The sequence below is a fragment of the Hypomesus nipponensis genome, chromosome 27, assembly GCF_054491055.1.
Source record: "Hypomesus nipponensis isolate SF chromosome 27, ASM5449105v1, whole genome shotgun sequence".
Lineage (NCBI taxonomy): Eukaryota > Metazoa > Chordata > Actinopteri > Osmeriformes > Osmeridae > Hypomesus > Hypomesus nipponensis.
The window spans coordinates 7,909,276-7,922,505 of record NC_140387.1 but is presented as its reverse complement, the minus strand read 5'-3'; positions in this window follow the sequence as shown (position 1 = coordinate 7,922,505).

Below are 13,230 nucleotides of genomic sequence, written 5' to 3'. Positions count from 1 at the left end.
AAACTACAATCAAATCTGAGATTTCTCAACGACAATCAGGCAAGAGACAAATTTAGCCGTTTAGCTCCATAGACTCCCATTCAACATGCACTCGCTCGCGATCACTCCCAGTGGAACTCTGGTGGAACTGCAACCAAATTCGGTACAATGGGGCCAGAGCCATAGAAAAAGAGAGTTGCGACACGCTTTGATCTCGCCCACACGTGATCACGTGGTTCATGTAGCTCGCTGTAGTTCCAAAAAGCCCCACTGTTGTCAACTTTTTTGAATGGTTTTCAATGGAGCTGGCCAACGGAAGTCGCTTTCTCAGGCAATTTACGAATGAAACAGGCTCGCATGAAGAAATCCGATATTCTGGCTATCTTCAACTGACTCGTATCTACATAACGCAGTCCTCTCTGACGTTTTTGGTGTAAAATGGAGTGAACTACAACATTGTGAAAACTCACTGCCAGTGAAACGCAGGAAAAAAGCTAGAGCTTTTTTGTGACGTGATTCCGGTAGCTCGCTGTTGTTAAAAAAAACCCCACTGCTGTCAACCTGTTTGAATGGTTTTCGGCGGGACAGACAGCAGCACCATCTCATTTCACGGATATTTTCGGTATATTAACACAATGTCAATTGGTTACTGGTGTGTTGTATCATGTATGTCTGCTACTTTATTAACATGTATGTATAACATTAATTTATAATACATAACGCAATATTGTGAAGCAGAGCTAGAAATGGCTATGCTAGCTACCATACTTTACGAACTGTACATACCAAACAGTAGCCTAATGAGGACTAAATTGTTCCACTTAACGTTTAACATTCGACTGTTGAAGTAACTGGTATTTTTTAAATTCCTCATTCCACTTACAATTTACCACATTAACAACACTTATATCTGTAGTACTTGATGCAAGTTGAATCAAACCATGATCACCAGCAACTGTTCAATAGATAAAAATAGAACAGAATATACAAGGCAACCAACTGCAATTCAATAAAACATTTTATTGTTTACTGTACAAAATGTCCAGTGTTCTTCCACTCCGTTTGTTTGTAGTGATCCAGTGATCTAAATGTCTGCTGTTCACAAACCTCAGCCTAGGCACACACACTATTATAGTGGTTGAAATGCAGTATAAAATGTCCAATGATTGAGCTCCTGCACTTCATTTGATCCTAGAAAAAGTGTTGCTTAGCTCTACATTAGATACTAGCCCTAGTCTAGCTCTAACTGCAATTAGAATCTAACAAGTCATAATCTTACGATAAATTGTATCCAAAGCTGGCTATATGAAATACTACTAATAACAATTGATATGTGTTGGTTGAAATATATAAAAAATGCAGGATTTTCATCAATTTACCAGCTAACTTGCTTCGGATCCTTTAATCTGCCATTCATTGTTGCTAGCTCTACTAACTAGGCTAATATGAGAAGACTAATTTTGTATGCCAATGAACACCAATAACTAGAACTAATTTCACAGACTATAACCAAACCAACGGACTCCTGGTTATGATACACGTGCTCTCTAGCTCTACGTTAGATAGCTAGCTAGCTACTAGAATGACAGTTTAGCTCTAACTGCATTTAGAATCTAACACGCTATAATCTTACGATAAATTTGATCTAAAGCTGGTTATATGAAATACTACTAATAACAATGGATATGTGGTGGTTGAAATATAAAAAAATGCAGGATTTTCATCAATTTACCAGCAAACTTGCTTCGGAGACACTGAAAATGAATGGGGTTCAACGGTGGAAAATACAATGTTTGGAACTATAGGTCGCTTGAGACACGCTTTACTTCCGCATTCCTCAATAACAATGGGAGTCTATGGAAGTGTCGCAACTCTCTTTTTCTATGGCTCTGAATGGGGCTTAATAGGGAGTGGCAAGGCTCTCCTTAAACAGGCTCTGGTAAAACTCAGCAGCTGACTCGTCGCTCATTTTGCAGATGACGTAAGAGGGCAATACGGAGCCGTATTGACCGCTGGGGAGGGCAATACGCGTCCGGTATGACTCCCCATTAGTCAGAGAAAAAAAAAGCCAGAGAAGAAAGCTCGTACCGTCGTTGCCATATAATAATATATTATATACACCATCATCAAGTATATAATACATTTAAAGTATAATAATACAGTGAATGATCTGTTTGTTTTTACTTGTGTTTGGCAATAAATGTTAAATATCCCTATTGACCAAAAAGTAAACATCCATATTGACCGACTATCCCCCTGTATCTGCATGAAATGGTTTGATCCTGCCTTAGTGCACTTATCGGTGACGGTGTTTAAATGCAGTCAGTAGATGCGCTAGTCGCTAGAATGTTGGGCCGTAAACACAAATCAGGGTTTCGGAAAAGATCAGAGAAAAAAGACAGAGGATATACAAAAGAAAGGGTTTCAATCAGTAACCCAGTTTTACCAAGAAAGTTGGGTAGCCAATCTGTGAGTGGTATTAACCTGTTGGTTTAATGTCCATATAACCTAGGCTATCTAGCTACCCAGCAAACAAGGGACGTCCTGGGGACGTCATTTTGTTAGCTGGGTACAGTGTCATCACCACCACCTTTGAAACAAGCTGAACCCCCTTGAAGGAGCTATTCCAACAACGAATGTTACCGGCAGTATTAGATAGAAAAGCGATTGAAACAGTACCATCTGGTAACTGAAAATATGCCCCCAAAAATCGTAAATAAGTTTGTCATTTATTTATTGGGAAATGGATAATTCAAAAGAAGTTTGCTGGAAGCGAGCATTGTCAGTAATGCCAAATACGACCATTTGATCTTAGACTAGAGCCCTGCACGGTGGAGAAGCTGACCTGGGTAAATTGTGCTAAGCTAGACTAGCTGCGGTTGCTAGCCAAACTTAAAGGGATTGTTTGAATGCGCCGGAAATGAAAAACGTTTGTTCAGGTTCAAGTTTAGGCTGTGGCATTGAAGACAGCGACACACCACACAAGCTTGAGTTTAAATACATTATTTAATGTGAAATTACCTACTGTACATGCAAGTCTTGAATTAATGCTGCCAGTAGCACTGTGCGCAACGGTCTTACTACATCTGCACGTTGTAGTTATGCGTCGTGTATGTGCTAACGTTGTGACGTTGGGCTTGCACTGATTCCCTTTGGCGACAAAAGGCACTTTTTGCCACAAAAAGGGGGGGGGGGGCACTTTGAATTTTTATTATGTGGCCCGAAATTCCTGGCGGCGCTGTCAGGCCAAATAGTGTCCTAGGGCCAAATAGTGTCCTACCTGACGTCACAATGCCGTTCAGAAGCAAGGACGCGTCCGTCGCTATGCCGACCTTAAATTCCTGAGATATCTAATCGTGCAAGCAGGAAACTGTCATGGTTGCTATACTGGTTACTAGGTAGGACGTTTTGTATTTAGGCTTATTTAAACTTATTTCTACTCTACTATTTAAAGTTTTCACTCGTTCGATAGCTGGTGCTAGTTGGCCAGTTGTTTTTGTCAACAAAATTACTTATTTAGCGTCAATTTTAACAGACCGGGAAGGCAACATGTATAGTATTCTACCTGCGCACGTTGCTGTCTCGGGAATGTTGAACGAGTGAAAACTTTAACCTGGTAACCAGTATAGCAACCATGACAGTTTCCTGCTAGCACGATTAGATATCTCAGGAATTTAAGGTTGGCATAGCGACGGACGCGTCCTTGCTTCTGAACGGCATTGTGACGTCAGGTAGGACACTATTTGGCCTGACAGCGCCCCTGCTGGGGGGTATTGGTCGTAGCGAGCTAAGTGGTTTAGCGAGCTAATTTTCAAGCCAAGATAAAAAAACGCCCTTCTTTTTGGTTCGTGGAAGCAACTTTCGATAAATCACCATAGTAACACATCAATTAGCACTAACCTGCTCCAGAGCAGGCTAACGTAAGTGTAGCTGGAGCTTGCCACACCCCCAGAAGATAACATGGCAGTTCCCTTTTTGAGAGACCCAGTAGACCAAGGAACTAGTTGTTGTTGAAATGGTACAACAACATGTTTTGTATAATTTGTTATCTTTTTGTAATTATTTCATATTTTGTTCCAATATTACTGGTTCAATTGAATGTTGAAAATAAGAAGAAATGGGCTATATGTATTTTTTATAGCCTACATTTAATGTCCAATTAGGCACTTATTGGATACCTTCTTTAAACATTGCTGGTTCAATTGTTCTGAGAGAAGCGGTGCTCGAAGTGGGCCGGTACTCACCGGTACGCAGTAGGCTACCGGCACCTCTACATTTTACTCTTAAGCGTACCGGCACCTTTTCTTGCGTAGGCCTACCGGCACCTTTTCTTGCGTGCCGGTACGCTAGATTAGAAAACATTATCTCGACAGCATCAACTGATGCCTGAGTAAAACACATTTTTCAATGCTGCTTCAAACCTATAAACTTAACGACTTTCGTTTGTAAGTAGCCTAATTATGTAAGCCTGGCTTCGGAAAGGCACTAAAAGAACGCGTGTGCCAGAGCCAGACACGTCAACAGAGGTCCAAGTCCAACCAGAAACATCGGGTAGGCTACGAATCATGAGCTTCAAACTTGTTTAAAAAATACATTCAGGCCCTATGTATGGCTGCGGGAACTAGGACGGGGCTGCAGCACCCCCTGACAGCACGAGAATTTAAAATATGACTTTAAAATCCACCACTGCCGAATAGCCCCGCAGTAGCGGACTGGCCATCGGGAACACCAGGAGAAGAATAACAATGGAAAACGAGGATAAGGAACGTAAAGGTGGGGCTGAAAAATAAAGAGAAAAAAGACATAACTTTCACGAGACAAGGTTTGACCATAACAGCCATTTTTATTTTACACAAGGCTCAAAAAACTATTTTGCGCTCAAATAAAGGCCAAAAAAGTTGTCCTTTAAGTATCGAATTTCCCAAACTAGCATCACATCAAACACAGATTATGCATGCATTAGCAGGCAGCTGTTGTGGCATAGCTATACGGGGGCCGATTCTGGTGGGCTGGTCGGGATAAAAGTCCAAGGCTTATTTTTACTCCCAGTCCGTCCCTGCCGCCCAGTAACATTAAGCCACCCCCTGATAAAATTTGATCCCGAGGCTATGCATTTATGTTGTTAATAAATAGGCTAACAATAGGCTAACAATAAATTGTTGTTGTACCAGCAATCCAAGTTTTGTTTTTCACTGTAGAAATCTCAAATTCCATCATGATTTGCCAATGCAAGAGCCTAGCGGCACCTTTTTTTCTCCACTTCAAGCACTGGAGAGTTCACTCAGTCTGGGATAGCTTATTAACAATGGCAGTAGGTGTACAAGTTCTGAAATAACAATAAAATAACAGTAAAATATCCTCAGTATTGTTCAATAATCCTCAAATCCACCTTTATTTTGTGAATGACGAATAATCTATATTGGCTTGGGTCGCGAAGGCTTGTGACTTTTAAAATATGGGTTCCCAGAAAAAAAGTTTGGGAAACACTGCTCTATGCTACAGACTCTGCACAGTTGGCTACTCTTACACTACCCACCTTTTTCCTGGTTAGCGAATTTACTCATGATTCATAGCGGGTTTCAACCGGAAGCCGGTTTTCGTTTTCCGGTTCGAAGCTTGTGTACGTTTGTTAGACCGTAGATTGCTATCTTGTTTGCTGTAAAACACAGTGTTTCTCAATGGTTGAAGCACAAATGTACAAAAAACGGAGGTGGATACACACCATGGATGTTTTAACAAGTCGTGATGACAGTACCGTACAGTCCCTCATCCATCCCGTCTGACGGTGTGGCTAGATGACATGAAGCAATGACCCAATATTAGCTAGCGTACATCGACGTTGTTAATTACCTTATATTTTCTGAAGGTGTTGATGGCGAAGAGTTGTGTAATTACACAAGCACAGTAGCATATACTTACTATACTTGCATAGTAACAAAATAGGTAGCCTACAGTATTGTTGAAGAAAGACAGCAGCTTTATATTTTTGAAGGCAGCAGTAGAGCCCAGTCAGTGTCAATAAAGCTAAACATACAGCATGGATAACGCTGAGGGAAAGTGAAGTCAATGACATTTACTCATTTAGCAGACGCTTTCATCCAAAGCGACTTCCAAGAGAGAGCTTTACAAAGTGCATTGGTCACTGATAATAACAACGAGATAGCCCCAACAACATTGCGGGTAGCCAAAACATGAAGCACATATTGTGAACAACCAAAATAAGTGCCAAAGGGAAGAACCATAAGAGCATGTAGTTAAGCAAGTAACAATACATTAGCTACAATACATTGAGACAGTCAGCAGCTGGGTTAGGGAAGTCATGTAGCCATGCAGCAGCTATTCTGTGGAAAGTAAAAATATAATACTACATATGCACAGCACATGACAAAATGTTTTTACACTTGTAATTTAATATGTTCATGCTTATTGTATTTATTTATCCACCTACAATATTGATAGTGATGCCATTATTGCATTATTGCGTAGCCCAGATAAATCTCCGGATTAGGATACAGTTCAGTTGACTTTTTTTTAAAGAAATGGAAAGAGCAAACATACACTTTCTTTGGAGGGTGTTTTAGTTTCAAAGCTGCAAGCCACGCTGTTTTGCGTTCCTTATTCCCTGGCATGGAGTGCAAGTGGGCACTGACAATTTCTTCGAAGTTGTTGATGTTCGAAGCAAGACGTTTCCAACAAAAATCTTCAATTTTCTTGAATTGTTATGGCAACCGACAAGGGCACAAGTGTAACCTGAAACTCATGTTAACAACATTTAATTAAACACAACTTATTTGAATCAATGTAATGTTGCCTTCTCTGTCAATATCATGGTACGCTAGTAGAGGTTAGACGCTGAACAGGAAACACAAAACCGGAAAGCGGAAGTAGTTCAGTACCCATTGGTTGCTGGAGAAACAGGTGGATAGCCATCAATAAATACATTTTAACATATTAAATATGTAGCCTTGCAACTTTGTTTCACTCAATAAGGTTTGAAAAAACAAGTCAGTGATGGAGGCGACGTAGCTACTTAGTAGGTGTGTTGTTTGGCGACGACGGCTTAGTGACGACGTACTTATCTCAGACGTACTTAGTAGGCATAAGTATTTTGTATACTTTAGAACATGCGTCGCCGCGATGTCGCCGCCGGTAGACGTTCCTATGTCCCGAATCGATTATCTTTATGGTTCCGCAGATTATTTTATCAGATGTTCCCTTGGTGTGAGGTGTGTTAAGAGTGACCGCACACACTGTAGGAGCAAAACGTCTAAAGCCCAATTTATATTTAGGTCGCAGACACTTTCGAAAAGGTCGCCGACGAAATGGCGTCACGGTCGACAGTTTTAACCGTCGCTTGAAAGTGTCGCGTACCAGGAGACATTTCTACTGGCGCTGATGTCGTCATATAGTGTCGCGCAAGTGTGATTGGCTAGATAGACTGCACGCGTCGTTGACTGCAGTGTTTTTAATTTAATTTAAAAAATCGTATAGTGTGTCCCCAGCATTAGCTTCAACCCTTATGACAAATGGGCCCTAGTCCTCGAGAGCCCCTGTCCTGCATGTTTTAGATGTTTACCTGCTCCAGCACACCTGATTCAAATGAATGGTAATTACCCGGCTTCCACAGAGCTTGTAGCCTGACGTTGTCATACTCAAAATTCTAGTCAGAATATGAGTCTGAGAACTCTCCGTTGCGCTTTGATACAGGGCGTGTTTCAAACGAGCCTGGAAAACAAATGCCTCTTCGCTCAATTGGATAGACCTACAACCAATCAGAGCAACGTAATATGTTGTTTGTTCAAAACGAATTCAACTTAAGCGCTCTTTTGTGACGTGGGTGATTACGTTACTGTTCATCATCTGTCCATCATCGTATAAAGCCCGCCCTGGCAATTTCATTGGTACGCCCAGATTCTGGTTTTCTGTAGTTGTTCCCCAATACGAGACCCTCCAGACCCAACAACCCGACCAAATTTTTTTGTGGGCGGGGAGAAGTTGGGCTGGCAGCCAGGCTACAGAGCTTGAGAACAAATAAACGAATAAACCGAATTCTGATTCTTGATAACAAGCCATGTATGTAATACAAACACGGAATTTACTGTGGCAGGGAGGTGCAAAACACTAAACATATACAAATCTTAAATTAAGTGAAAGTACAAATGTTTAACTATTTCTAAAAACTAAACAATCTAAGAATACAATTTAAATATAAAATACAATAATAATAATGATTTCATGTGTAATGCACTTTACATTTAGCTAAATCTCAAAGAACTACTACATGTTAAAAACAACAAAGGGCGCAAATAGTGAACGTTTTCCACTTCGCCCACTTTCTTTTGTAGCTAATACCTGGTGACAGGCCGCCAAACAGGACACATTTTTTCGCCTCCACCTCTGTTGTCAGAACCTCTATCTCACAGTCACCGTATTTCTTCAAATAAACGCTGTGGCGTTTAACGTTCATTTTTGATGCGGCGTTTATTCGAGGGCGGCGTTTATTCAAAGAAATACGGTAATTCAGAAAAAGAAATGACCTCAGGAGCACATATATAGTCCATCTGCATATTAATTTATGGGAGGATGCAAGGCGGGGTCAGTAGCTCGTTCATGTGCGGTCCTATCTCACGTTGATTGTGATTTATAAAGGAAAGGTGCGGAGGGCCTGTGAATATTTCCGTGGGTAGGTACTTTTCGAGTTTTGGCCGTATGCCATCTTCTGGTTCGTCTTCTTCTTTGGTTCTTTTAATGGAATTAGCAAACAAGGTTTAAGTGCATGTTCGCCACCTACTGGACTGAAGTGTGATACAGGATAAACCACACTATTTTTCTTCCCCACACAAATGGACTGTCTCAAATACTAAATGATAGCTACGCAATAGCCCACATGATCACAGTAGGACTACATACAGCCTAGCGCAGACACTAGGTCAAAATGGGGGGTGGCTTTGTTGGTCCAAACCAATAGCATGGAAGCATAGATGATCCAAACGTGTACAGACGTCAAAACGTGTACAGATGTTGAAAACGGCCATGTACAGATGTAAAAAATCGACGTGTGTACGCGTTAAAATGTCACGTATGTACACGAACGACAATTCAGATGGGCACAGTTGGCGTTCCATAATTTACATTAGAAGAACCTGGATTGGTCTCAGAAAGTGACACACACATTACATTTAACGGACGCTCTTATGTGCCAGAGCGACTTACAGTAAGTACAGGGACATTCTCCCCGAGGCAAGTAGCGTGAAGTGCCTTGCCCAAGGACACAACGTCATTTGGCACGGCCGGGAATCGAACTAACAACCTTCTGTTTAGTAGCCCCACTCCCTAACTGCTCAGCCGTCTGACCCACACACACTCACATGCAGGTAGAGGTGACACCAGAACACACACATGCCGGAGTGTCCGTCAAATCAATTCTATCTCAGCGTTTACCCATTCATGCTATCCCTCCTCTAAGTGCAGCCGAATGAACGGGGACCAAGTCCAAGTGACCATGGCCATGTCTTGGTCAGAGACAGGGCAGGAGAGCAAACGGTTCTTTTCTGCGTGTTTTTATTTTTGGGACCTTTGCAGAGGAAACATGCAAGCTCCACACAGAAAGGGCTTGGAGATAGCCCACCTGAGCATCAACAGACCTGGGGAGAACATGCCCCCTGTGCCCATGTGGGAATTGAACCCGGGAATACTATCCAGTATATATGTAAATGTAGTTTGTTGTTAATTTAGCATGTGGTGAAGTATCAACATTTCTGGATCAAGGGTTCTGTGGGACATCTAGGTTCAATGTGGGTTGGATGTGGGTTAATTTGACTAATAAACTTCATATAGACCCAGGTTTCTTCTGAAAGATATTTTAATAAAAGCATTTGCAAGCTGCTGCAATTTCTAGGAACAGGCCCACTACTTTAATACACATAAGTAATCATAAACAAAACCCCTGTGTGCCCCCCCCCCATCAGTTCCTCTCAGAGCCGGCTATTATCTCTTACCTCAGCATTCTCCTTCTCTTCTATAAATTACTGTTTGAGCTTCACCTACCACATGCTCAAGCCCACTACCTGTGCCTGTCTCCGGCTACATTTCCTTAATCTCATCAACTCCTCTAATGCACACACCATGTTATAAACATTTGCACACAATGCACCAACTTCATGGGTCCTAACCCCTTAGTTTTACAGTTACTTTAATACATACTTTTTTTTAAACTATCAATTCAATATTGTGGTGTGTATTCATTTACAAATTGTCTTTCTTCAATGGTCAAAAAGGTGTGGAATGTTTAGTAGGTTATGTGACAACAATGTACAGTGAGGGAAAAAACGATTTGATCCCCTGCTGATTTTGTACGTTTTCCCACTGACATATAAATGATCAGTCTATAATTTTTTGAACAGTGAGATACAGAATTTAAAAAAAATCAACAAAAAAAATGCATGTCAAAACTATGTTATATAGTGATTGGCATTTTAATGAGTGAAAAAAGTATTTGACTCCCTTTCAATCAGAAAGTTTTTTGGCTCCCAGCTGTCACAGAGGTCAGACGTTTCTTGTAGTTGGCCACCAGGTTTGCAACATTAAACTTATAGACTGATCATTTCTTTGTCAGTGGGCAAACGTACAAAATCAGAAGGGGATCAAATCATTTTTTCCCTCCCTGTACCTGTTCTAGCACATTGTTAGCCAACTACTGAAATATGAGACAATGAATGAGACTATGATAACCCATAGATGCACACTTCTCACTTCCATGGAGGAAGCAGGTGTTAGGATGAAGAAGTGGCTGATCAAGTTGTCGGAAGTACAGAAGTACTGAAATGTGAAGAAAAGTTCTGCAATCTACTGATCAAAGGACCTGAAAAAGACAATACAGACATTTGCAGGATGTCTCACTAGATTTAAAACCTGGAACCAAAATATTTGAATTGTTACATGTGCAACCATAGACATGGTAAGCTGTTTTAAAATGTGTTGGTTATTATATAAATCAATTTAGACCAGAGGTTTTCAACCGGGAGTCCGCGGTCCCCTGGTGGTCTGCGGCGGCATTGGAGGGGGTCCGAGACAAGAGCCTATTTTGATCAGTCAACCATTGATTTAAAAAAAATATTTTGTATATATATATATTTTATTAGTGTTCAGAATCTCACATACACATATATACATGTTTCAGATTCTATGTATATTGCTTGAGGTTTTCAAGTAGATCTAGATTTGTTTGAGGAAAACCAACCATTTTGAAAAACCAAATGTTAAAACTTCCTTCCATCCACATGCACGCACGCACACACACATCAGTGAGACACGGATTACTTTCTAGTAAGAATGGTGGTCCCTGGGACAAAATCAGTTGAAAACCCCTGAGTTAGACAAAAAACAGTGAAGAGATCCAATGTTTTTAACAATAATTATGCTAAAGGTAGACATAAACTAGACAAATACTGCTCTTTGAAGATTGTTATATATTTCTGTTGGAGGAAAAAATCTAACTTGGGGAGTCCCATGCCATACAAAGATTGTTCAAGCTGCAGAGGAATACGGTGGCATAGGGGAGATTTAGGCACACCTAGCTGCATATGAGGTTTTATGAGATAACATCTACCGGAAAATGAGCCTTCGATACAAACTTTCTCGAAAACAGTATGCATGAAATGCTGAATTAAACTGTGACATGGGTTCAGTTTCAGATGAAACCAGGTACACTTTTTCCACTGGCCTATTTAAGGGGTAAACCCTCTGCACCAATGTGACCTTTTTAATTTCCACTATTGTACATCCGGTTGGGTAAACTACTTGGGCGGAGGCATTCCTTCTGAGTCTACAATCTAGTAATTTCCCAGAGTAGAGTTTGAATCATTCAGTGATTACACATCAGAGGAACACCACACAAAGAGAAGATCTTACCAAAAGTAGGTTATTGTTGTGTCCAATATAGATACATTGAAGGATATTTGTTATAGACAATTCTATCTATTGTTTGTTTTAACTGAAAATGAAATTTCTTATGGTATATAAGCAAGTCTATCCTTCTATTTCTATTTAGAAAAATGTGTGACGATTTTGATTTGATGGATGCTCTGCCATGGTAAGCTTCTATTTATTTTGACAGTATTTTAAACTATTGGAGTGTGATACATTTGTTACATGTATGTAAAATACAGATAAATAAATAATGTTGATGTAAATGATACATGCATTTTATTGTGACCCCAGAGCCTTTAGTTAAACATTGACAGTGTCACACTTAGTCATATGAACAACTATATTTGGCATAAGTTTATATTAATGCATGTAAAAATGTATGCCATTATGTTATCATTTGATCTTTTTCATAATTTACATATGTTTTGATTGTGCATTTAGCAGATTTGATCCACTCTAAGTGTCTTTGTCTTTCTGTCTGTGTGTTGTGTTTCTGCTACTGACTACAGCGGTAGTGACAGTGACAAGGTGACGGTAGGAAAAAATATATATACATATGTAACCGGTGAAAATCTGTGAAAATCACTCCTAAAGTAGGGTGAACTCAGGTAATGTGGGACATCAGGTAAAGTGGGACAGTTATGCATTTTGATGATTTAATATGTGAAAAATCCGACATTCAATCACCAGAGCTGATCTTGACTCGTAAATACAACACTTCTAGTCACTATGCAGTGGTTTTTATTTGTCTGACATCATCAGAGTAGGCGTGATCTGGCTTGACAAGAGGTCTATAAAGAAAAAATGCATCCAAAGTTTAGCGGCATATGACATTATATTTCTCAATGATAAGGCTGGCAAAGGAATTTAAATGAAGTTACAATGAGTGCTATTGCAACATATTGAAGGGGTTTAACCACTGATTGAAACACACACAAAAATGTGTAAAATAATGCTTTGTTAGAAGAAAAATATTACCTGATCATGTCAGGTAATGTGGGACAGCATTTTTCAGGTAAAGTGGGACATCTAGTAATGCTGTGTTTATGCTATAAAAGTAATTTAATTCGACAGTTCTCAAATGTTTTATACCAATGCATCATACTGCACTTAAGTTACCAACTAATTATTACATGGCTGTTCTTAATGCTGTAGAATGCCCCATTCACTTGAATGGGGCTTCCCAACGTTCTGCGGTCACTTATTTTCACAGACCGTTGCTATGAATAACTGACCGCTGTCAAGGGAAGTGGACTTTTTGCCTCAAATGCCTCAGATACTGCAGATCCCTAAGGTTTACATCAGTTACACTTCATTCCTATT